The sequence below is a fragment of the Scyliorhinus torazame genome, chromosome 5 (assembly GCF_047496885.1).
Source record: "Scyliorhinus torazame isolate Kashiwa2021f chromosome 5, sScyTor2.1, whole genome shotgun sequence".
Classification (NCBI taxonomy): Eukaryota; Metazoa; Chordata; class Chondrichthyes; order Carcharhiniformes; family Scyliorhinidae; genus Scyliorhinus; species Scyliorhinus torazame.
In genome coordinates, this window is record NC_092711.1 from 6,317,680 (window position 1) to 6,343,990 (window position 26,311).

Here is a 26,311-nt window from a genome sequence, read left to right on the forward strand (position 1 = left end):
CTCCCATCAGACTCCCCATCAGACTCTCCCAGCAGAGTCTCCCATCAGACCCCCCATCAGACTCTCCCATCAGACTCTCCCATCAGACCCCCCATCAGACTCCCCATCAGACCCCCCATCAGACTCCCCATCAGACCCCCATCAGAGTCCCCATCAGATTCTCCCATCAGAGTCTCCCAGCAGACTCTCCCATCAGACTCTCCCATCGGACTCTCCCATCAGACTCTCCCATCAGACTCTCCCATCAGACTCTCCCATCAGACTCCCCATCAGACTCTCCCAGCAGACTCTACCATCAGACCCCCCATCCGACTCTCCCATCAGACCCCCCATCAGACTCTCCCATCAGACCCCCATCAGACTCCCCATCAGACCCCCCATCAGACTCTCCCATCAGACTCTCCCATCAGACTCCCCATCAGACTCTCCCATCAGAGTCCCCCATCAGACTCTCCCATCAGACTCTCCCATCAGACTCTCCCATCAGACTCTCCCATCAGACTCTCCCATCAGACTCTCCCATCAGACTCTCCCATCAGACTTTCCCATCAGACCCCCTATCAGACTCTCCCATCAGACTCTCCCATCAGACTCCCCATCAGTCTCTCCCATCAGTCTCTCCCATCAGACTCTACCATCAGACTCTCGCATCAGACTCTCGCATCAGACTCTCCCATCAGACTCTCCCATCAGACTCTCCTATCAGACTCTCCCATCAGACTTTCCCATTAGACCCCCTTCAGACTCTCCCATCAGACTCTCCCATCAGACTTTCCCATCAGACCCCCTTCAGACTCTCCCATCAGACTCTCCCAACAGACTCTCCCATCAGACTCTCCCATCAGACTCCCCATCAGACTCTCCCAGCAGACTCTCCCATCAGACCCCCCATCCGACTCTCCCATCAGACTCTCCCATCAGAGTCTCCCATCAGACCCCCTTCAGACTCTCCCATCAGACTCTCCCATCAGACTCTCCCATCAGACCCACCATCAGACTCTCCCATCAGACTCTCCCATCAGACTCTCCCATCAGACTTTCCCATCAGACCCCCTATCAGACTCTCCCATCAGACTCTCCCAACAGACTCTCCCATCAGACTCTCCCATCAGACGCCCCATCAGACTCTCCCAGCAGACTCTCCCATCAGACCCCCCATCCGACTCTCCCATCAGACTCCCCATCAGACTCTCCCATCAGACTCTCCCATCAGACTCTCCCATCAGACTCTCCCATCAGACTCTCCCATCAAACCCCCTTCAGACTCTCCCATCAGGGTCTCCCATGAGACTCTCCCATCAGACTCTCCCATCAGACTCTCCCATCAGACTCTCCCATTAGACTCCCCATCAGACTCTCCCAGCAGACTCTCCCATCAGACTTTCCCATCAGACCCCCTATCAGACTCTCCCATCAGACTCTCCCATCAGACTCTCCCATCAGACTCTCCCATCAGACTCCCCATCAGACTCTCCCAGCAGAGTCTCCCATCAGACCCCCCATCCGACTCTCCCATCAGACCCCCCATCAGACTCTCCCATCAGACCCCCCATCAGACTCCCCATCAGACCCCCCATCAGACTCCCCATCAGACCCCCACCAGACTCTCCCATCAGACTCTCCCATCAGACTCTCCCATCAGATTCTCCCATCAGACTCTCCCATCAGACTCTCCCATCAGAGTCCCCATCAGATTCTCCCATCAGAGTCTCCCATCAGACTCTCCCATCAGACTCTCCCATCGGACTCTCCCATCAGACTCTCCCATCAGACTCTCCCATCAGACTCTCCCATCAGACTCCCCATCAGACTCTCCCAGCAGACTCTCCCATCAGACCCCCCATCCGACTCTCCCATCAGACCACCCATCAGACTCTCCCATCAGACCCCCCATCAGACTCCCCATCAGACCCCCCATCAGACTCTCCCATCAGACTCTCCCATCAGACTCCCCATCAGACTCTCCCATCAGAGTCCCCCATCAGACTCTCCCATCAGACTCTCCCATCAGACTCTCCCATCAGAGTCCCCATCAGATTCTCCCATCAGAGTCTCCCATCAGAGTCCCCATCAGATTCTCCCATCAGACTCTCCCATCAGACTCTCCCATCAGACTCTCCCATCAGAGTCCCCATCAGATTCTCCCATCAGAGTCTCCCATCAGACTCTCCCATCAGACTCTCCCATCAGACTCTCGCATCAGACTCTCCCATCAGACTCTCCCATCAGACCCCCTTCAGACTCTCCCATCAGACTCTCCCATCAGACTCTCCCATCAGACCCCCCATCAGACTCTCCCATCAGACCCCCCATCAGACTCCCCATCAGACTCGCCCATCAGACACTCCCATCAGACTCTCCCATGAGACTCCCCATCAGACTCTCCCATCAGAGTCCCCATCAGATTCCCCCATCAGACTCTCCCATCAGACTCTCCCATCAGACTCTCCCATCAGAGTCCCCATCAGATTCTCCCATCAGAGTCTCCCATCAGACTCACCCATCAGACTCTCCCATCAGACTCTCCCATCAGACCCCCCATCAGATTCTCCCATCAGACTCTCCCATCAGACTCTCCCATCAGACTCTCCCATCAGAATCCCCATCAGATTCTCCCATCAGACTCTCCCATCAGACTCTCCCATCAGACCCCCATCAGACTCCCCATCAGACTCTCCCATCAGAGTCCCCATCAGACTCTCCCATCAGACTCTCCCATCAGAGTCCCCATCAGATTCTCCCATCAGACTCTCCCATCAGACTCTCCCATCAGACTCTCCCATCAGACTCTCGCATCAGACTCTCCCATCAGACTCTCCCTTCAGACTCTCCCATCAGACTCTCCCATCAGACTCTCCCATCAGACTCTCCCATCAGACTCCCCATCAGACTCTCCCATCAGACTCTCCCATCAGACTCTCCCATCAGACTCTCGCATCAGACTCTCCCATCAGACTCTCCCTTCAGACTCTCCCATCAGACTCTCCCATCAGACTCTCCCATCAGACTCTCCCATCAGACTCCCCATCAGACTCTCCCATCAGACTCTCCCATCAGACTCTCCCATCAGACTCGCCCATCAGACTCTCCCATCAGGCTCTCCCATCAGACTCTCCCATCAGACTCTCGCATCAGAATCTCCCATCAGACTCTCCCATCAGACCCCCTTCAGACTCTCCCATCAGACTCTCCCATCAGTCTCTCCCATCAGACTATCCCATCAGACTCTCGCATCAGACTCTCCCATCAGACTCTCCCATCAGACCCCCTTCAGACTCTCCCATCAGTCTCTCCCATCAGACTCTCCCAACAGACTCTCGCATCAGACTCTCCCATCAGACTCTCCCATCGGACTCTCCCATCAGACTCTCCCATCAGACACTCCCATCAGACTCTCCCATCAGACTCTCCCATCAGACTCCCCATCAGACCCCCCATCAGACTCTCCCATCAGACTCTCCCATCAGACTCTCCCATCAGACTCTCCCATCAGACTCTCCCATCGGACTCTCCCATCAGACTCTCCCATCAGACACTCCCATCAGACTCTCCCATCAGACTCTCCCATCAGACTCTCGCATCAGACTCCCCATCAGACTCTCCCATCAGACTCTCCCATCAGACTCTCCCATCAGACTCTCGCATCAGACTCTCCCATCAGACTCTCCCATCAGACTCTCCCATCAGACTCTCCCATCAGACTCCCCATCAGTCTCTCCCATCAGATTCTCCCATCAGACTCTCCCATCAGACTCTCCCATCAGACTCCCCATCAGTCTCTCCCATCAGACTCTCCCATCAGACTCTCCCATCAGACTCTCCCATCAGACTCCCCATCAGTCTCTCCCATCAGACTCTCCCATTAGACTCTCCCATCAGACTCTCCCATCAGACTCCCCATCAGACTCTCCCATCAGACTCCCCATCAGACCCCCCATCAGACTCCCCATCAGACCCCCATCAGACTCTCCCATCAGACTCTCCCATCAGACTCTCCCATCAGACTCTCCCATCAGAGTCCCCATCAGATTCTCCCATCAGAGTCTCCCATCAGACTCTCCCATCAGACTCTCCCATCGGACTCTCCCATCAGACTCTCCCATCAGACTCTCCCATCAGACTCTCCCATCAGACTCCCCATCAGACTCTCCCAGCATACTCTCCCATCAGACCCCCCATCCGACTCTCCCATCAGACCCCCCATCAGACTCTCCCATCAGACCCCCCATCAGACTCCCCATCAGACCCCCCATCAGACTCTCCCATCAGACTCTCCCATCAGACTCCCCATCAGACTCTCCCATCAGAGTCCCCATCAGATTCTCCCATCAGAGTCTCCCATCAGAGTCCCCATCAGATTCTCCCATCAGACTCTCCCATCAGACTCTCCCATCAGACTCTCCCATCAGACTCTCCCATCAGACTCTCCCATCAGACTCTCCCATCAGAGTCCCCATCAGATTCTCCCATCAGAGTCTCCCATCAGACTCTCCCATCAGACTCTCCCATAGAACTCTCCCATCGGACTCTCCCATCAGACTCTCCCATCAGACTCTCCCATCAGACTCTCCCATCAGACTCTCCCATCAGACTCTCCCAGCAGACTCTCCCATCAGACCCCCCATCCGACTCTCCCATCAGACCCCCCATCAGACTCTCCCATCAGACCCCCCCATCAGACTCCCCATCAGACCCCCCATCAGACTCTCCCATCAGACTCTCCCATCAGACTCCCCATCAGACTCTCCCATCAGAGTCCCCATCAGATTCTCCCATCAGAGTCTCCCATCAGAGTCCCCATCAGATTCTCCCATCAGAGTCTCCCATCAGACTCTCCCATCAGACTCTCCCATCAGACTCTCGCATCAGACTCTCCCATCAGACTCTCCCATCAGACCCCCTTCAGACTCTCCCATCAGACTCTCCCATCAGACTCTCCCATCAGACTCTCCCATCCGACTCTCCCATCAGACCCCCCATCAGACTCTCCCATCAGACCCCCCATCAGACTCCCCATCAGACCCCCCATCAGACTCTCCCATCAGACTCTCCCATCAGACTCCCCATCAGACTCTCCCATCAGAGTCCCCATCAGATTCTCCCATCAGAGTCTCCCTTCAGAGTCCCCATCAGATTCTCCCATCAGACTCTCCCATCAGACTCTCCCATCAGACTCTCCCATCAGAGTCCCCATCAGATTCTCCCATCAGAGTCTCCCATCAGACTCTCCCATCAGACTCTCCCATCAGACTCTCCTATCAGACTCTCGCATCAGACTCTCCCATCAGACTCTCCCATCAGACTCTCGCATCAGACTTTCCCATCAGACCCCCCATCAGACTCTCCCATCAGACTCTCCCATCAGACTCTCCCATCAGACTCTCCCATCAGACCCCCTTCAGACTCTCCCATCGGACTCTCCCATCAGACTCTCCCATCAGACTCCCCATCAGTCTCTCCCATCAGACTCCCCATCAGACTCTCCCATCAGACTCTACCATCAGACTGTCGCATCAGACTCTCCCATCAGACTCTCCCATCAGACTCTCCCATCGGACTCTCCCATCGGACACCCCATCAGACTCTCCCATCAGACTTCCCATCAGACTCTCCCATCAGACACTCCCAGCAGACTCTCCCATCAGACTCTCCCATCAGACTCTCCCATCAGACTCTCCCATCAGACTCCCCATCAGACTCTCCCATCAGACTCTCCCATCAGACTCTCCCATCAGACTCTCCCATCAGACCCCCTTCAGACTCTCCCATCAGACTCTCCCATCAGACTCTCCCATCCGACTCTCCCATCAGACTCCCCATCAGACTCTCCCATCAGACTCTCCCATCAGACTCTCCCATCAGACTCTCCCATCAGACTCTCCCATCAGACCCCCTTCAGACTCTCCCATCAGGGTCTCCCATGAGACTCTCCCATCAGACTCTCCCATCAGACTCTCCCATCAGACTCTCCCATCAGACTCCCCATCAGACTCTCCCAGCAGACTCTCGCATCAGACTTTCCCATCAGACCCCCTATCAGACTCTCCCATCAGACTCTCCCATCAGACTCTCCCATCAGACTCTCCCATCAGACTCCCCATCAGACTCTCCCAGCAGAGTCTCCCATCAGACCCCCCATCCGACTCTCCCATCAGACCCCCCATCAGACTCTCCCATCAGACCCCCCATCAGACTCCCCATCAGACCCCCCATCAGACTCCCCAGCAGACCCCCAGCAGACTCTCCCATCAGACTCTCCCATCAGACTCTCCCATCAGACTCTCCCATAAGACTCTCCCATCAGACTCTCCCATCAGAGTCCCCATCAGATTCTCCCATCAGAGTCTCCCATCAGACTCTCCCATCAGACTCTCCCATCGGACTCTCCCATCAGACTCTCCCATCAGACTCTCCCATCAGACTCTCCCATCAGACTCCCCATCAGACTCTCCCAGCAGACTCTCCCATCAGACCCCCCATCCGACTCTCCCATCAGACCCCCATCAGACTCTCCCATCAGACCCCCCAGCAGACTCCCCATCAGACCCCCCATCAGACTCTCCCATCAGACTCTCCCATCAGACTCCCCATCAGACTCTCCCATCAGAGTCCCCCATCAGACTCTCCCATCAGACTCTCCCATCAGACTCTCCCATCAGAGTCCCCATCAGATTCTCCCATCAGAGTCTCCCATCAGAGTCCCCATCAGATTCTCCCATCAGACTCTCCCATCAGACTCTCCCATCAGACTCTCCCATCAGAGTCCCCATCAGACTCTCCCATCAGACTCTCCCATCAGAGTCTCCCATCAGACTCTCCCATCAGACTCTCCCATCAGACTCTCGCATCAGACTCTCCCATCAGACTCTCCCATCAGACTCTCCCATCAGACTCTCCCATCAGACCCCCCATCAGACTCTCCCATCAAACCCCCCCATCAGACTCCCCATCAGACCCCCCATCAGACTCTCCCATCAGACTCTCCCATGAGACTCCCCATCAGACTCTCCCATCAGAACCCCCATCAGACTCCCCATCAGACTCCCCATCAGATTCTCCCATCAGAGTCTCCCATCAGAGTTCCCATCAGATTCTCCCATCAGAGTCTCCCATCAGACTCTCCCATCAGACCCTCCATCAGACTCCCCATCAGACTCTCCATCAGACTCCCCATCAGACTCTCCCATCAGACTCTCCCATCAGACTCTCCCATCAGACTCTCCCATCAGACTCTCCATCAGACTCCCCATCAGACTCTCCCATCAGACTCCCCATCAGACTCTCCCATCAGACTCCCCATCAGACTCTCCCATCAGATTCTCCCATCAGACTCTCCCATCAGACTCTCCCATCAGACCCCCCATCAGACTCCCCATCAGACTCTCCCATCAGACTCTCCCATCAGACTCTCGCATCAGACTCTCCCATCGGACTCTCCCATCGGACACCCCATCAGACTCTTCCATCAGACTTCCCATCAGACTCTCCCATCAGACACTCCCATCAGACTCCCCATCAGACTCTCCCATCAGACTCCCCATCAGACTCTCCCATCAGACTCTCCCATCAGACTCTCGCATCAGACTCCCCATCAGACTCTCCCATCAGACTCTCCCATCAGACTCTCCCATCAGACTCCCCATCAGACTCTCCCATCAGACTCCCCATCAGACTCTCCCATCAGACTCTCCCATCAGACTCCCCATCAGACTCTCCCATCGGACTCTCCCATCAGACTCTCCCATCAGACTCCCCATCAGTCTCTCCCATCAGACTCTCCCATCAGACTCTCCCATCAGACTCTCCCATCAGACTCCCCATCAGTCTCTCCCATCAGACTCTCCCATCAGACTCCCCCATCAGACTCTCCCATCAGTCTCTCCCATCAGACTCTCCCATCAGACTCTCGCATCAGACTCTCCCATCAGACTCTCCCATCAGACTCTCCCATCGGACTCTCCCATCAGACTCTCCTATCAGACTCTCCCATCAGACTCTCCCATCAGACTCTCGCATCAGACTCCCCATCAGTCTCTCCCATCAGACTCTCCCATCAGACTCTCCCATCAGACTCTCCCATCAGACTCCCCATCAGTCTCTCCCATCAGACTCTCCCATCAGACTCCCCCATCAGACTCTCCCATCAGTCTCTCCCATCAGTCTCTCCCATCAGACTCTCGCATCAGACTCCCCATCAGACTCTCCCATCAGACTCTCCCATCGGGCTCTCCCATCAGACTCTCCTATCAGACTCTCCCATCAGACTCTCCCATCAGACTCCCCATCAGTCTCTCCCATCAGACTCCCCATCAGACTCCCCATCAGACTCTCGCATCAGACTCCCCATCAGACTCTCCCATCAGACTCTCCCATCAGACTCTCCCATCAGACTCCCCATCAGTCTCTCCCATCAGACTCTCCCATCAGACTCTCCCATCAGACCCTCCATCAGACTCCCCATCAGACTCTCCATCAGACTCCCCATCAGACTCTCCCATCAGACTCTCCCATCAGACTCTCCCATCAGACTCTCCCATCAGACTCTCCATCAGACTCCCCATCAGACTCTCCCATCAGACTCCCCATCAGACTCTCCCATCAGACTCCCCATCAGACTCTCCCATCAGATTCTCCCATCAGACTCTCCCATCAGACTCTCCCATCAGACCCCCCATCAGACTCCCCATCAGACTCTCCCATCAGACTCTCCCATCAGACTCTCGCATCAGACTCTCCCATCGGACTCTCCCATCGGACACCCCATCAGACTCTTCCATCAGACTTCCCATCAGACTCTCCCATCAGACACTCCCATCAGACTCCCCATCAGACTCTCCCATCAGACTCCCCATCAGACTCTCCCATCAGACTCTCCCATCAGACTCTCGCATCAGACTCCCCATCAGACTCTCCCATCAGACTCTCCCATCAGACTCTCCCATCAGACTCCCCATCAGACTCTCCCATCAGACTCCCCATCAGACTCTCCCATCGGACTCTCCCATCAGACTCTCCCATCAGACTCTCCCATCAGACTCCCCATCAGACTCTCCCATCGGACTCTCCCATCAGACTCTCCCATCAGACTCCCCATCAGTCTCTCCCATCAGACTCTCCCATCAGACTCTCCCATCAGACTCTCCCATCAGACTCCCCATCAGTCTCTCCCATCAGACTCTCCCATCAGACTCCCCCATCAGACTCTCCCATCAGTCTCTCCCATCAGACTCTCCCATCAGACTCTCGCATCAGACTCTCCCATCAGACTCTCCCATCAGACTCTCCCATCGGACTCTCCCATCAGACTCTCCTATCAGACTCTCCCATCAGACTCTCCCATCAGACTCTCGCATCAGACTCCCCATCAGTCTCTCCCATCAGACTCTCCCATCAGACTCTCCCATCAGACTCTCCCATCAGACTCCCCATCAGTCTCTCCCATCAGACTCTCCCATCAGACTCCCCCATCAGACTCTCCCATCAGTCTCTCCCATCAGTCTCTCCCATCAGACTCTCGCATCAGACTCCCCATCAGACTCTCCCATCAGACTCTCCCATCGGGCTCTCCCATCAGACTCTCCTATCAGACTCTCCCATCAGACTCTCCCATCAGACTCCCCATCAGTCTCTCCCATCAGACTCCCCATCAGACTCCCCATCAGACTCTCGCATCAGACTCCCCATCAGACTCTCCCATCAGACTCTCCCATCAGACTCTCCCATCAGACTCCCCATCAGTCTCTCCCATCAGACTCTCCCATCAGACTCTCCCATCAGACTCTCCCATCAGACTCCCCATCAGTCTCTCCCATCAGACTCTCCCATCAGACTCTCGCATCAGACTCTCGCATCAGACTTTCCCATCAGACCCCCTTCAGACTCTCCCATCAGACTCTCGCATCAGACTCTCCCATCAGACTTTCCCATCAGACCCCCTTCAGACTCTCCCATCAGACTCTCCTATCAGACTCTCCCATCAGACTCTCCCAACAGACTCTCCCATCAGACCCTCCCATCAGACTCCCCATCAGACTCTCCCAGCAGACTCTCCCATCAGACCCCCCATCCGACTCTCCCATCAGACTCTGCCATCAGACTCTCCCATCAGACCCCCTTCAGACTCTCCCATCAGACTCTCCTATCAGACTCTCCCATCAGACTCTCCCATCAGACTCTCCTATCAGACTCTCCCAACAGACTCTCCCATCAGACTCTCCCATCAGACTCCCCATCAGACTCTCCCAGCAGACTCTCCCATCAGACCCCCCATCAGACTCTCCTATCAGACTCTCCCATCAGACTTTCCCATCAGACCCCCTATCAGACTCTCCCATCAGACTCTCCCAACAGACTCTCCCATCAGACTCTCCCAGCAGACTCTCCCATCAGACCCCGCATCCGACTCTCCCATCAGACTCTCCCATCAGACTCTCCCATCAGACTCCCCATCAGACTCTCCCATCAGACTCTCCCATCAGACTCTCCCATCAGACCCCCTTCAGACTCTCCCATCAGGGTCTCCCATGAGACTCTCCCATCAGACACTCCCATCAGACTCTCCCATCATACTCCCCATCAGACTTTCCCATCAGACCCCTTATCAGACTCTCCCATCAGACACTCCCATCAGACTCTCCCAGCAGACTCTCCCATCAGACTTTCCCATCAGACCCCCTATCAGACTCTCCCATCAGACTCTCCCATCAGACTCTCCCATCAGACTCCCCATCAGACTCTCCCAGCAGACTTTCCCATCAGACCCCCTATCAGACTCTCCCATCAGACCCCCCATCCGACTCTCCCATCAGACCCCCCATCAGACTCTCCCATCAGACCCCCCATCAGACTCCCCATCAGACTCTCCCATCAGACTCTCCCATCAGACTCTCCCATCAGACTCTCCCATCAGTCTCACCATCAGACTCTCCCATCAGACTCCCCATCAGACTCCCCATCAGACTCTCCCATCAGACTCTCTCATCAGACTCTCCCATCAGACTCTCCCATCAGACCCCCTTCAGACTCTCCCATCAGAGTCTCCCATGAGACTCTCCCATCAGACTCTCCCATCAGACTCTCCCATCAGACTCTCCCATCAGACTTTCCCATCAGACTCTCCCATCAGACTCTCCCATCAGACTCTCCCATCAGACCCACAATCAGAGTCTCCCATCAGAATCTCCCATCAGACTCTCCCATCAGACTCTCCCATCTGACCCCCCATCAGAGTCTTCCATCAGATTCTCCCATCAGACTCTCCCATCAGACTCTCCCATCAGACTCTCCCATCAGACTCCCCCATCAGACTCTCCCATTAGACTCTCCCACCAGACCCCCCCATCAGACTCTCAGATCAGACTCTCCCATCAGACTCTCCCATCAGACTCCCCATCAGACTCTCCCATCAGACCCCCTTCAGACTCTCCCATCAGAGTCTCCCATGAGACTCTCCCATCAGACTCTCCCATCAGACTCTCCCATCAGACTGTCCCATCAGACCCCCCATCAGACTCTCCCATCAGGCTCTCCCATCAGACTCTCCCATCAGACTCTCCCATCAGACTCTCCCATCAGACTCTCCCATCAGACTCTCCCATCAGACTCCCCATCAGACTCTCCCATCAGACTCTCCCATCAGACTCCCCATCAGACTCTCCCATCAGACTCTCCCATCAGACTCCCCATCAGACTCTCCCATCAGACCCCCCATCAGACTCACAATCAGACTCTCCCATCAGACTCTCCCATCAGACTCCCCATCAGACTCTCCCATCAGACCCCCATCAGACTCACCATCAGACTCTCCCATCAGACTCTCCCATCAGACTCTCCCATCAGACTCTCCCATCAGACTCTCCCATCAGACTCCCCCATCAGACTCTCCCATCAGACTCCCCATCAGACTCTCCCATCAGACTCTCCCATCAGACTCTCCCATCAGACTCTCCCATCAGACCCCCTTCAGACTCTCCCATCAGACTCCCCCATCAGACTCTCCCATCAGACTCCCCATCAGACTCTCCCATCAGACTCTCCCATCAGACTCTCCCATCAGACTCTCCCATCAGACCCCCTTCAGACTCTCCCATCAGACCCCCCATCAGACTCCCCATCAGACTCTCCCATCAGACTCTCCCATCAGACCCCCCATCAGACTCTCCCATCAGACCCCCCATCAGAGTCTCCCATCAGACTCTCCCATCAGACTCTCCCATCAGACTCTCCGATCAGACTCTCCCATCAGACTCTCCCATCAGACTCTCCCATCAGACCCCCCATCAGACTCTCCCATCAGACCACCCATCAGAGTCTCCCATCAGACTCTCCCATCAGACTCTCCCATCAGACTCTCCCATCAGACCCCCCATCAGACTCTCCCATCAGACTCCCCATCAGACTCTCCCATCAGACTCTCCCATCAGACCCCCCATCAGACTCTCCCATCAGACTCTCCCATCAGTCTCTCCCATGAGACTCTCCCATCAGACTCTCCCATCAGACTCTCCCATCAGACTCTCCAATCAGACTCCCCATCAGACTCTCCCATCAGACTCCCCATCAGACTCTCCCATCAGACACTCCCATCAGACCCCCCATCAGACTCTCCCATCAGACTCTCCCATCAGACTCTCCCATCAGACTCCCCATCAGACTCTCCCATCAGACTATCCCATCAGACTCCCCCATCAGACTCTCCCATCAGACTCTCCCATCAGACCCCCCATCAGACTCCCCATCAGACTCCCCCATCAGACCCCCAATCAGACTCTCCCATCAGACTCTCCCATCAGACCCCCCATCAGACCCTCCGATCAGACTCTCCCATCAGACTCTCCCATCAGACTCTCCCATCAGACTCCCCATCAGACTTCCCATCAGACCCCCCATCAGACTCTCCCATCAGACTCTCCCATCAGTCTCCCATCAGACTCTCCCATCAGACTCTCCCATCAGTCTCCCATCAGACTCACCCATCAGACTCTCCCATCAGACTCTCCCAGCAGACTCTCCCATCAGACCCCCCATCAGACTCTCCCATCAGACTCTCCCATCAGACTCTCCCATCAGACCCCCCATCAGAGTCTCCCATCAGACTCTCCCATCAGACTCTCCGATCAGACTCTCCCAGCAGACTCTCCCATCAGACCCCCCATCAGACTCTCCCATCAGACTCTCCCATCAGACCCCCCATCAGAGTCTCCCATCAGACTCTCCCATCAGACTTCCCATCAGACTCCCCATCAGACTTCCCATCAGACCCCCATCAGACTCTCCCATCAGCGTCTCCCATCAGACTCTCCCATCAGACTCTCCCATCAGTCTCCCATCAGACTCTCCCATCAGACTCTCCCATCAGTCTCCCATCAGTCTCCCATCAGACTCTCCCATCAGACTCTCCCATCAGTCTCCCATCAGACTCTCCCATCAGACTCTCCCATCAGACTCTCCCATCAGACTCCCCATCAGACTCCCCATCAGACTCTCCCATCAGACTCTCCCATCAGACCCCCCATCAGACTCTCCCATCAGACCCCCCATCAGACTCTCCCATCAGACCCACCATCAGACACTCCCATCAGACTCCCCATCAGACTCTCCCATCAGACTCTCCCATCAGACTCTCCCATCAGACTCTGCCATCAGACTCTCCCATCAGACTCTGCCATCAGACTCTCCCATCAGACCCCCCATCAGACTCTCCCATCAGACCCCCCATCAGACCCCCCATCAGACTCTCCCATCAGACCCACCATCAGACACTCCCGTCAGACTCCCCATCAGACTCTCCCATCAGACTCTCCCATCAGACTCTCCCATCAGACTCTGCCATCAGACTCTCCCATCAGACTCTGCCATCAGACTCTCCCATCAGACCCCCCATCAGACTCTCCCATCAGACCCCCCATCAGACACTCCCATCAGACTCCCCATCAGACTCCCCATCAGTCTCTCCCATCAGACTCTCCCATCAGACTCCCCATCAGACTCCCCCATCAGACTCTCCCATCAGACTCTCCCATCAGACTCTCCCATCAGACTCTCCCATCAGACTCCCCATCAGACTCTCCCATCAGACTCTCCCATCAGACCCTCCCATCAGACTCTCCCATCAGACTCTCCTATCAGACTCTCCCATCAGACTCTCTCTTCAGACTCTCCCATCAGACTCTCCCATCAGACTCTCCCATCAGACTCTCCCATCAGACTCTCCCATCAGACTCTCCCATCAGACCCCCCATCAGACTCTCCCATCAGACCCCCCATCAGACTCTCCCATCAGACCCCCCATCAGACACTCCCATCAGACTCCCCATCAGACTCTCCCATCAGACTCTCCCATCAGACTCTCCCATCAGACTCTGCCATCAGACTCTCCCATCAGACTCTCCCATCAGACCCCCCATCAGACACTCCCATCAGACTCCGCATCAGACTCTCCCATCAGACTCTCCCATCAGACTCCCCATCAGACTCCCCCATCAGACTCTCCCATCAGACTCTCCCATCAGACTCCCCATCAGACTCTCCCATCAGACTCTCCCATCAGACTCTCCCATCAGACTCTCCTATCAGACTCTCCCATCAGACTCTCCCATCAGACTCTCCCATCAGACTCTCCCATCAGACTCTCCCATCAGACTCTCCCATCAGACTCTCCCATCAGACCCCCCATCAGACTCTCCCATCAGACCCCCCATCAGACTCTCCCATCAGACCCCCCATCAGACACTCCCATCAGACTCCCCATCAGACTCTCCCATCAGACTCTCCCATCAGACTCTGCCATCAGACTCTGCCATCAGACTCTCCCATCAGACTCTCCCATCAGACCCCCCATCAGACACTCCCATCAGACTCCCCATCAGACTCTCCCATCAGACTCTCCCATCAGACTCCCCATCAGACTCCCCCATCAGACTCTCCCATCAGACTCTCCCATCAGACTCCCCATCAGACTCTCCCATCAGACTCTCCCATCAGACTCTCCCATCAGACTCTCCCATCAGACTCTCCCATCAGACTCTCCCATCAGACTCTCCCATCAGACTCTCCCATCAGACTCTCCCATCAGACTCTCCCATCAGACCCCCCATCAGACTCTCCCATCAGACCCCCCATCAGACTCTCCCATCAGACCCCCCATCAGACACTCCCATCAGACTCCCCATCAGACTCTCCCATCAGACTCTCCCATCAGACTCTCCCATCAGACTCTGCCATCAGACTCTCCCATCAGACCCCCCATCAGACCCCCCATCAGACTCTCCCATCAGACTCTCCCATTCAGACCCCCCATCAGACCCCCCATCAGACTCTCCCATCAGACCCCCCATCAGACTCTCCCATCAGACTCTCCCATCAGACTCCCCCATCAGACTCTCCCATCAGACTCCCCATCAGACCCCCCATCAGACTCTCCCATCAGACCCCCCATCAGACTCTCCCATCAGACCCCCCATCAGACTCTCCCATCAGACTCTCCCATCAGACTCCCCATCAGACTCTCCCATCAGACTCTCCCATCAGACTCTCCCATTCAGACCCCCCATCAGACCCCCCATCAGACTCTCCCATCAGACCCCCCATCAGACTCTCCCATCAGACTCTCCCATCAGACTCTCCCATCAGAACCCCCATCAGACCCCCCATCAGACTCTCCCATCAGACTCTCCCATCAGACTCTCCCATCAGACTCTCCCATCAGACTCTCCCATCAGACTCTCCCATCAGACTCTCCCATCAGACCCCCCATCAGACTCTCCCATCAGACTCTCCCATCAGACTCCCCATCAGACTCTCCCATCAGACTCTCCCATCAGACTCTCCCATCAGACTCTCCCATCAGACTCTCCCATCAGACTCTCCCATCAGACTCTCCCATCAGTCTCCCACCAGACTCTCCCATCAGAGTCCGCATCAGAGTCTCCCATCAGACTCCCCATCAGACTCCCCATCAGACCCCCCATCAGACTCTCCCATCACACCCCCATCAGACCCCCCATCAGACTCTCCCATGAGACCCCTCCTTCAGACTCTCCCATCAGTGTCCCCATCAGACTCTCCCATCAGTCTCCCACCAGACTCTCCCATCAGAGTCCGCATCAGAGTCTCCCATCAGACTCCCCATCAGACTCCCCATCAGACCCCCCATCAGACTCTCCCATCACACCCCCATCAGACCCCCCATCAGACTCTCCCATGAGACCCCTCCTTCAGACTCTCCCATCAGTGTCCCCATCAGTCTCCCATCAGACTCTCCCATCAGACTCTCCCATCAGAGCCCCCATCAGACTCTCCCATCAGACTCTCCCATCAGACTCTCCCATCAGTGTCCCCTTCAGACTCTCCCATCAGACCCCCCATCAGACTCTCCCATCAGACTCCCCATCAGACTCCCCATCAGACTCTCCCATCAGACCCCCCATCAGACTCTCCCATCAGACTCTCCCATCAGACCCCCCATCAGACTCTCCCATCAGACCTCTGTTAATGGCCAGGGTTTAGAAAGCTCCAAAGTATATGATGTTCAGCTGACCCACAACTCTTTAAACATTTTGTTGATGAGGTGTATAAACGGAAGCCTTTCAGGTGATTCTCAACAGAGGCCTTCATCAAGTGTAATCAAAAACAGAGCGTATTCTTCGAATTTTGTTAATATTTTGATAAACACACACAGTGAGCATTTTCAACTACAAACAGAAGTACTCCACACAGCTACAGTACTCTATATATATCCATTAATGAATACCCCCTCAACTGTTCCAATTCAATAACAACATGCCATAAACCAGAAAACCCTTCTTACAAAACAGTAGGTTTGAATTACTCCCAGGAAACAGCTAGCACTGTTAAGTGAACAAGTAATCTGGAAACAGCATTTAAAATGCAGCGAGATAGAGACTGCAAGATGCTTCTCGATCTGAATCCAGCCGCCAAATGTGAAAACAAATGTTTAAAAAACGCAGAGCCACAAACCAGCTCCAAACCAAAGCGAAGGTAAAAGCCGGAGCCACAGCCCAGCTCCACCCACACAATGACATCCCTGAAGCCATGTGATAAGACGAAACATTTCTTGGAGGGACGCTCGCGCTGGAGAACATTTTGTGTTTTAAAATTATGTTTGGCCCCGCGAACTGCTTGATGCACTTTTTTTGTGCCTTCTGTTGAGAATTTCAGCCCTCCGTGCCAAACAAGTGACTCACAACCAGGTGCATCCGTCGAGGCAATGGACCATTGACGAACTTTGCTCAGTGTCTGCATTTTGCAGCTATCCAACTGCAGGAGGGTGAGGCCCTCGGTTACGAACTAATGACCAATAATGGCATGGACTGAGATCATGGAGGAGTAACTAGTTGCATGTAATTAATGGGGGCGCGAATAAAGCTGGTTGGTTGTATGTAAAAGTGAGCACAAGCTAACTCTGCCCTTTTGAATCTGAATATTAACCCAACGTGAACCTTCGCTCAAGCGAGAATATGCGCTGACGAAGACTGCGGAATCTAAAGCCTTGCTCCCAGAGCGCTGACACAATAAGCTGCTTCTTTACACACTCAAAGGTCTGCTGGTGAATATTTTCACGCAGCAACTCGCATGACACCTCCCCCCCAAGAAAAAAAAACCCCGAAACATCACCGTCAAAGACGGTTTCATTTTGCACCTTTTCACTTTTCACAACTGACCAGGAAAGTACATTTTGTGAAACAAAAACAAAAGCAGGCAAACATTGGTAATAACAGCATCGGCGATCCCGTTTTCTCGTATTGCTACATGTGTCATTTTTAAATGAAAAGGCTCTCACAATTAACTCCACCGAAACATTCGGGCATTTTCATTCCGGAATCGCTCCAGAGACAGCAATGGATTATAAATCTGAAAATGTGTCAAAGTCAGCGTCAAGCTCAAAGTCTCCTTCTTAGTTGTTGAATACTTCCTCTGGTGATCTTTTGGAAAAATATCCAATAGTCCTTCATCGTCTTTTTGTGAGAGCACGGCACCCGCGCCCACATCACTCGCATCGACAGCCACTGTGAAGGGTTTTATGTCAAAATCGAGCCTGCTCCACCCTTCAGTGAGATCATGGCTGATCTTTTGTGGACTCAGCTCCACTTTCCGGCCCGAACACCAGAACCCTTAATCCCTTTATTGTCCAAAAAACTATCTTTATCTTGAAATCATTTAATGAAGGAGCTTCACTGGGCAAGGAATTCCATAGATTCACATCCCTTTGGGTGAAGAAGTTCCTCCTAAACTCAGTCCTAAATCTACTTCCCCTTATTTTGAGGCTAGTTCTGCTTTCACCCGCCAGTGGAAACAACCTGCCCGCATCTATCCTATCTATTCCCTTCATAATTATATATGTTTCTATAAGATCCCCCCCTCATCCTTCTAAATTCCAACGAGTACAGTCCCAGTCTACTCAACCTCTCCTCGTAATCCAACCCCTTCAGCTCTGGGATTAACCTAGTGAATCTCCTCTGCACACCCTCCAGCGCCAGTACGTCCTTTCTCAAGTAAGGAGACCAAAACTGAACACAATACTCCAGGTGTGGCCTCACTAACACCTTATACAATTGCAGCATGACCTTCCTAGTCTTAAACTCGGACAAATATGAATGCGGAATACAGGGTTAACGGTAGAGTTCTTGGCAATGTGGAGGAGCAGAGAGGGTCTATGTTCATACATCTTTGAAAGTTGCCACTCAAGTGGATAGAGCTGTGAAGAAGGCCTATGGTGTGCTCGCGTTCATTAACAGAGGGATTGAATTTAAGAGCTGTGAGGTGATGATGCAGCTGTACAAAACCTTGGCATGGCCACATTTGGAGTACTGTGTACAGTTCTGGTCGCCTCATTTTAGGAAGGATGTGGAAGCTTTGGAAAAGGTGCAAAGAAGATTTACCAGGATGTTGCCTGGAATGGAGAGTAGGTCTTACGAGGAAAGGTTGAGGGTGCTAGGCCTTTTCTCATTAGAGCGGAGAAGGATGAGGGGCGACTTGATAGAGGTTTACAAGATGATCAGGGGAATAGATTGAGTAGACAGTCAGAGACTTTTTCCCTGGGTGGAACAAACCATTACAAGGGAACATAAATTTAAGGTGAATGGTGGAAGATATAGGGGGGATGTCAGAGGTAGGTTCTTTACCCAGAGAGAGTGGGGGCATGGAATGCACTGCCTGTGGAAGTAGTTGAGTCGGAAACAATAGGGACCTTCAAGCGGCTATTGGATAGGTACATGGATTACGGTAAAATGATGGGGTGTAGATTAATTTGTTCTTAATCTAGGACAAAAGTTCGGCACAACATCGTGGGCCGAAGGGCCTGTTCTGTGCTGTATTTTTCTATGTTCTATGTTCTAAACTCCATCCCTCTAGCAATGAAGGACAAAATTCCATTTGCCTTCTTAATCACCTGTTGCACCTGTAAACCAACTCATGCACTAGCACACCCAGGTCTCTCTGCACAGCAGCATGTTTTAATATTTTATCATTTAAATAATCCCTTTTGCTGTTATTCCTACCAAAATGGATAACCTCACATTTGTCAACATTGTATTCCATCTGCCAGACCCTAGCCCATTCACTTAACCTATCCAAATCCCTCTGCAGACTTCCAGTATCCTCTGCACTTTTTGCTTTACCACTTATCCTAGTGTCGTCTGCAAACTTGGACACATTGCCCTTGGTCCCCAACTCCAAATCATCTATGTAAATTGTGAACAATTGTGGGCCCAGCACTGATCCCTGAGGGACACCACTAGCTACTGATTGCCAACCAGAGAAACACCCATTAATCCCCACTCTTTGCTTTCTATTAATTAACCAATCCTCTATCCATGCTACTACTTTCCCCTTAATGCCATGCATATTTATCTTATGAAGTAACCTTTTGTGTGGCACCTTGTCAAAGGCTTTCTGGAAATCCAGATATACCACATCCATTGGCTCCCCGTTATCTACCGCACTGTTAATGTCCTCACAAAATTCCACTAAATTAGTTAGGCACGACCTGCCCATTATGAACCCATGCTGCGTCTGCCCAATGGGACAATTTCCATCCAGATGCCTCGCTATTTCTTCCTTGATGATAGATTCCAGCATCTTCCCTACTACCGAAGTGAAGCTCATTGGCCTATAATTACCCGCTTTCTGCCTACCTCCTTTTTTAAACAGTGGTGTCACGTTTGCTAATTTCCAATCCGCCGGGACCACCCCAGAGTCTAGTGAATTTTGGTAAATTATCACTGGTGCATTTGCAATTTCCCTAGCCATCTCTTTTAGTACTCTGGGATGCATTCCATCAGGGCCAGGAGACTTGTCTACCTTTAGCCCCATTAGCTTGCCCATCACTACCTCCTTGGTGATAACAATCCTCTCAAGGTCCTCACCTGTCATAGCCTCACCTCCATCAGTCACTGGCATGTTATTTGTGTCTTCCACTGTGAAGACCGACCCAAAAAACCTGTTCAGTTCCTCAGCCATTTCCTCATCTCCCATTATTAAATCTCCCTTCTCATCCTCTAAAGGACCAATCCTTAGCCACTCGTTTTTGTTTTATATATTTGTAGAAACCTTTACTATCTGTTTTTATATTCTGAGCAAGTTTACTCTCATAATCTCTTCTTTATAGCTTTTTTAGTAGCTTTCTGTTGCCCCCTAAAGATTTCCCAGTCCTCTAGTCTCCCACTAATCTTTGCCACTTTGTATGTTTTTTCCTTCAATTTGATACTCTCCCTTATTTCCTTAGATATCCACGGTCGATTTTCCCTCTTTTTACCGTCCTTCCTTTTTGTTGGTATAACTCTTTGCTGAGCACTTGGAAAATCGCTTGGAAGGTTCTCCACTGTTCCTCAACTGTTTCACTATAAAGTCTTTGCTCCCAGTCTACCTTAGCTAGTTCTTCTCTCATCCCATTGTAATCTCCTTTGTTTAAGCACAAAACTCTAGTGCTTGATTTTACCTTCTCACCCTCCATCTGTATTTTAAATTCCACCATATTGTGAACTTTTGTTTTCACATCCCGTGGGACCAGTCGATCCTGTCCAATTGTGTGGCCAAGGAAAGTGACTTGGGCTTTTCCGAATTCACTTTTGGCTCGGTTTATCACCTCCTGAAGTCGATCGAATAACTCCATCAGGTGTTTCAAATGTTCTGGCTAAAAATTACCAGGGGATGTCAGGGGATGTCAGAGGTAGGTTCTTTACCCAGAGAGTAGTGGGGGCATGGAATGCACTGCCTGTGGAAGTAGAGTCGGAAACATTAGGGACCTTCAAGCAGCTATTGGATAGGTGCATGGATTACGGTAGAATGATATAGTGTAGATTTATTTGTTCTCAAGGGCAGCACGGTAGCATTGTGGATAGCACAATTGCTTCACAGCTCCAGTGTCCCAGGTTCGATTCCGGCTTGGGTCACTGTCTGTGCGGAGTCTGCACGTCCTCCCCGTGTGTGCGTGGGTTTCCTCCGGGTGCTCCGGTTTCCTCCCACAGTCCAAAGATGTGCAGGTTAGGTGGATTGGCCATGATAAATTGCCCTTAGTGTCCAAAATTGCCCTTATTGTTGGTGGGGTTACTGGGTTCTGGGGATAGGGTGGAGGTGTTGACCTTGGGTAGGGTGCTCATTCCAAGAGCCGGTGCAGACTCGATGGGCCGAATGGCCTCCTTCTGCACTGTAAATTCTATGATAATCTATGATTAATCTGGGACAAAGGTTCGGCACAACATCGTGGGCCGAAGGGCCTGTTCTGCGCTGTATTTGTCTATGTTCTATGTTCTCTGGCCGATGTATAACGCACAATTGGGTAATCCGGAAACGACTTTGTTAGTTAACCGTTGAAATGTGGCTGGGGCGTTTTTCATGCCAAGTGGCATAACTTTGAATTGATATATACCATCTGGAGTCACAAAAGCTGAAATCTCCTTCGCCCCTTTCGGATCAAGGTACTGCCAGTAACCTTTAAGTAAATCCAAATTGGAAATAAAAGCTGATTGTCACACTTTCTCAATGCAATCCTCCAGATTTCAACACCCCCCCCAATCTCCCCCCCCAATCACCTCCCAATTAACCCACACAATCACCCCCAATCACCCACACAATCACCCCCCCAATCACCCCCCCCAATCACCCACACAATCACCCCCCCAATCACCCCCCCCAATCACCCACACAATCACCCCCCCAATCACCCCCCCCATCACCCCCCCAATCACCCCCCCCAATCACCCCCCAATTACCCACACAATCACCCCCAATCACACCCCCAATCACCCCCCAATCACCCCCCAATCACCCACACAATCACCCCCCCCATCTCCCCACCAATCACCCCCCAATTACCCACACAATCACCCACACAATCACCCCCCCAATCACACCCCCATCACCCCCCCATCACCCCCACAATCACCCCCCCAATCACCCCCCCAATCACCCACCCAATCACCCCCCCAATCACCCACACAATCACCCCCCCAATCACACCCCCAATCACCCCCCAATCACCCACACAATCACCCCACACAATCACCCACCCCAATCACCCCCCCCCATTACCCCCCCATCAATCACCCCCCAAATCACCCCCCCCCAAATCACCCCCCCCAATCACCCCCCCAATCACCCACACAGTCACCCCCCAATCTCCCCCCAATCACCCCCCAATTACCCACACAATCACCCCCCAATCACCCCCCAATCACCCCCCCCAATCACCCCCCCCAAATCACCCCCCCAGATCACCCCCCAATCACCCCCCCATCACCCCCCCAAATTACCCCCCAAAATCACACCCACAAATCACCCCCCCCCATCACCCCCCCCAATCACCCAAACGAATCCCCCCAATTTCTCCCCCTTTTCACCAATTCCCCCACATGGTTTTCCCTCTGATCTCCGAATTCTCCTGCAATCCTTTTCATTCATCCCGGTCACCCCCCCCCCCCCCCCCGCCAGTTCTCCCCAATCCCTCCCGGTCCTCCCCAATTTTCTCCCAATCCCCCCCCCCGCCCCACCCACTCCGCCGGCCCCTCACGCGGGGGCGCCGCGGCCCGCACAGCCCCCCGCCGGGGGTTGGGAAGCCGGGGGATCCCCGGCCGGCCGCCCCCGGCTCCCCTCCTCCGTGGAGCCGGGGGGAGCCCCCGCCGCCCCCCCGCTCGGCGGCCAGGTTGGCCCGGTTCTGCTCGCTGGCCGTCCGCTGCGGGAGCTCGGGGCCGCGCCCGCACCGCCGGGGGGGGGGGCGGGGGAGGCGGCGGCGGCGGGCGGAGCTTGCGCCAGCCCAGGTGGTAGAGCTCGGCCAGGCCCAGGAGGAGGGAGACCCCGGCCACGGTCACCATGAAGGCGATGAAGACGTTTTTCTCGGTCGGGCGGGAGACGAAGCAGTCAGTGGGGTTGGGGCACGGCCAGCGGTCACACTTGTACATGGCCTGCAGGAAGGTCCCCGTAGAGGAGGTACTGCCCCGCCAGGAAGGCGATCTCCAGCACGCAGCGGGCCACAATGCTGCCGACGTAGGTGTGGAGGAGGGCGCCCCGGATTCCCCCGCCGCCGGCGGCCTCCCCGGCCTTAGGCCCGACCCTCGGGCCTCCCCCCCGCCGCCCGACGCAGGCTCCGTTTTCCGCCCCATCCGCGCGGCGTGGAGCGCGTGGACCGATGTAGACGAGCGACGGGGTGGAGACGAAGACAATCTGGAGCACCCAGTAGCGGATGTGGGAGATGGGGAAGGCCCGGTCATAGCACAGGGTCCTCGCAGCCAGGCTGGCGGGTGTTGCAGGTGAAGCCCGACTGCTCGTCGCCCCAGGCCGACTCGGCCGCCGCCCCCAGCACCAGCATGCGGAAGATGAAGAGCACCGTCAGCCACACCTTGCCCACTGCCGTGGAGTGCTCGTGCACCTGCTCCAGGATCTTCGATAGAAAGGACCAGTCGCCCATCCTCCTCCGGGGTGGGTCCTTCCCGATCGGCTGAGGTAGGAGCAGCACCTGGAGATTGGGCGGGGGGGGTGTGGGGGGAAGAGAGAGAGAGAGAGGGGGGGGGGGTCATCAGAAACAGGGGCCAGGGTAGACATTCGAACCGGTTCTTAGGCCTCGCGGAATACCCCCCCCCCCCCCCCGCCCCGCCTGCCTGGACGAGCGCGGCTCCCAGCAACACTCGGGAAGCTCCACCCCGCCCTCTCCACCTGTGCGATCCCCCCCCCCCCGCCTCCCTTCCTCCTTCATTCTCCTGAACTCCAGCGGGAACAATCCCAAGCTCGTCAATCCCCCCTCACGTGACAGCCCCCGCCACCCCCGGAATCCGTCGGGTAAACCTTCGCTACGCTCCTCCAGAGCAAGGACATCCTTCCTCAGAGAAGGAGACCAAAACCGCAGACACGACTCCAGCCATAAGACCATTGGAAACAGAATTAGGCCACTCGGCCCATCGAGTCTGCTCCGCTATTCAATCATGGCTGATATTTTCCCATCCCCATTCTCCTGCCTTCTCCCCATAACCCCTGATCCCCCTTATTAATCAAGAACCTATCTATCTCTGTCTTAAAGACACTCCGTGATTTGGCCTCCCACAGCCTTCTGCGGCAAAGAGTTCCAGATTCACCACCCTCTGGCTGAAGAAATTCCTCCTCATCTCTGTTTTAAAGGATCGTCCCTTTACTCTGAGATGGTGTCCTCTGCTTCTAGTTTTTTCCCACAAGTGGAAACATCCTCTCCACGTCCACTCTATCCAGGCCTCGCAGTATCTTGTACGTTTCAATAAGACCCCCCCTCATCCTTCTAAACTCCAACGAGTACAGACCCAGAGTCCTCAACCGTTCCTCGTACGACAAGCTCTTCATTCCGGGGGACCGTTCTTGTGAACCTCCTCTGGACCCTTTCCAAGGCCAGCACATCCTTCCTTAGATACGGGGCCCAAACCTGCTCACAATACTCCAAATGGGGTCTGACCAGAGCCTGATACAGCCTCAGAAGTACATCCCCTGGTCTTGTATTCTCGCCCTCTCGACATGAACGCTAACATTGCATTCGCCTTCCTAACTGCCGACTGAACCTGCACGTTAACCTGAAGAGAATCGTGAACAAGGATTCCCAAGTCCCTTTGTGCTTCTGCTTTCCGAAGCGTTTCCCCATTTAGAAAATAGTCTATGTCTCCATTCCTCCTTCCAAAGTGCATAACCTCACACTTTCCACACTGTATTCCATCTGCCACTTCATTGCCCGCTCTCCTAGTCTGTCCGAGTCCTTCTGCAGGCCCCCTTGCTTCCTCAATACTACCTGCCCCTCTACAGATCTCTGTATCATCTGCAAAGCTCGCCTCTACCCCGGACGCACTCCCCATCGAAGGCAGCGGCTTTCCCAGTGACCTGATTTTAGAGTACCCAATTCATTTTTCTCCCAATTAAGGGGCAATTTAGCGCGGCCAATCCACCTCGCCTGCACATCTTTGGGTTGTGGGGGTGATCCCCACTTTGGGAGAATGCGCAAACTCCACACGGACAGTGACCCAGAGCCGGGATCGAACCCGGGACCTCGGCGCCGTGAGGCAGCAGTGCTAACCACTGTGCTGCCCTGCTAGATTTATTCTTGATGGCCCGGGCCCCCGCTCTGAGCTGGCTTCACGATCGAATGTGTCCTTGACGCAGTCGGTGAAGGGCTTACCGTTAACGCTGGCTCAGCGGGAATCGGTCGCCGTCTCCTGTGATCTCGGCCTCCGCCCCTTCTCCCCCCCCCCCCCCACCGAACCGCCTGGGTCCCACTTTTGCCGCGTCGCTCTCTGTACCAGGGTCGGCGAAGCTCCCCGTCTCTCTCTCTCTCCCGCTCCCTCTCTCTCTCTGGCGTGTCTGCACCCGACACCCCAGGATGGATTTAAATCCCAATTGTCACAGCCAGTCACCCAGGCAGCTGAGCGCTGGCCTCGAGCACCTGCCCTTATTTGGGGAGAGCGGCGGTATTTCGGGGCTACCTTTGACAGGGACAGGTCAGGACCGCGTCTGGGGCAGTTGCTGGAGTCGCAGCAGCAGGGGGGGGCGTGGGGGGGGGGGGGGGGGGGTGGCTCAGAGGAACGTCTCCACCTGTTCAGGGTCAGCAGAGGTCGGGCGCTTAAACTAATATTAACGTAGGACATCCCTTTGACTGGACGGCGTCACAGAGAGAGAGAGACAGAGTGTGTGAGAGAGAGGGAGTGTGAGAGAGATACAGAGGTGTGTGAGAGAGAGAGAGTGAGAGAGAGACAGAGTGTGTGAGAGAGAGGGAGTGTGAGAGAGATACAGAGTGTGTGAGAGAGAGAGAGTGAGAGAGAGACAGAGTGTGTGAGAGAGAGGGAGTGGTGAG

At 54.2% G+C, this 26,311-nt stretch overlaps 1 pseudogene; it reads right to left on the minus strand.

Moving 5' to 3' along the window:
* Positions 1-17,802: 17,802 nt before the first annotated feature.
* On the minus strand, positions 17,803-25,684 carry LOC140422586 (gap junction alpha-3 protein-like; annotated as a pseudogene).
* Between the last annotated feature and the right edge of the window lie 627 nt (positions 25,685-26,311).